This window comes from Colobus angolensis, unplaced genomic scaffold (assembly GCF_000951035.1).
Source record: "Colobus angolensis palliatus isolate OR3802 unplaced genomic scaffold, Cang.pa_1.0 Scaffold14, whole genome shotgun sequence".
NCBI classification, from domain to species: Eukaryota; Metazoa; Chordata; class Mammalia; order Primates; family Cercopithecidae; genus Colobus; species Colobus angolensis.
Window position 1 is genome coordinate 6,559,987 of NW_012114488.1, and position 890 is coordinate 6,560,876.

An 890-nucleotide genomic window follows, 5' to 3' on the forward strand; every position below is an offset into this window, starting at 1 on the left:
AAGGCTTTGGGAGCCGATTTAAGGATTAGATCAGATGTTATTGCTAGTGAAAAATTAAACAGCCCGGTGCTCTGGGGAGTACAGATTAATATATTTAGTGACTCTGTGCACACAAAGGCCGCTCATTGTGGCGACGTCTGAATGCCTGTGAATGGGATGGAACGCACGCAGCCGGTCACCGCAGGTGCCCACATCTGTTCTCCCCGGCAGATGCTCACAGAAAGGGAGGCGGGGGGCGGCGGGGAAGGACGTAGCGTTCGCAAGCTTCCCCGGCCGCGCTCCCCGGGGCTCCTCCGGAGCAGCCTGGGGAACACGGGGTCCCGCGGGGACATGCGTGAAAGGGCGTGGAGGAAACCCTGAGCCACACGCACCTAAGGCCAACCAACCCTGCACCCGGACAGGCCCGGGGCCACCCCAGAGGCTATGTCAGGCCCTGCGGGTGCGCGCCACGTTTCTGAGGTTATTGTTTGCGAGCCTCTGAGCGCTGGGCCTTGAAGCCCCCGCGTTCCCCCGCTCCCGGCGAGCGGAGCCCAGCGTGGGTGATTGACAGGCCGCCCTGGGAACCAGGAGCGACAGGTGCCGCGACCTCCCTGGGGTGGGCACGGCCCTTCCGCCCATCGCCCCTCTTAGCGCCTTTTCTTCCCCATTCACTTTTTTACAAAGTCACAGGCTGCGATTTCCAGGTGCGACGCCTCGACCTCCCGGAAGGAGCCGGAAAGGAGCAGCCGCGCCGAGGCGGAGGGTGGCGGCCGCAGGGGGCCTGCACGGAGGGGCCTGGGCCGGAGACGCCCACCCCGCGCGGGCTCCTGCAGCACCTCCTGGAGTCGGGATCCGGGGTCTCGGCGGGCCGCGCTCCTCCGGGAACGCGCGGTTTCCGCCAAGAGCGCACA

General features: G+C 65.6%; 2 protein-coding genes across 3 annotated transcripts in view; one reads left to right on the top strand and one right to left on the bottom strand.

The window, feature by feature from the left end:
- The window catches only part of FAM120B (family with sequence similarity 120B), a 96,390-nt gene that overhangs the window by 94,082 nt on the left and 1,418 nt on the right, over nucleotides 1–890 (bottom strand). The window contains exon 1 of one of the 2 annotated variants that reach the window (XM_011934915.1): nucleotides 604–614. The exons of the other annotated variant lie outside the window; for it this stretch is intronic. The gene's annotated coding sequence lies outside the window, so the exon portion shown is untranslated. Of the gene's footprint in view, nucleotides 1–603; nucleotides 615–890 lie in introns of those variants that run through there. 2 annotated transcript variants of the gene reach the window in all.
- Nucleotides 1–890, top strand: part of DLL1 (delta-like 1 (Drosophila)) — a 24,847-nt gene that overhangs the window by 9,085 nt on the left and 14,872 nt on the right. The gene's annotated exons all lie outside the window — the stretch shown is intronic.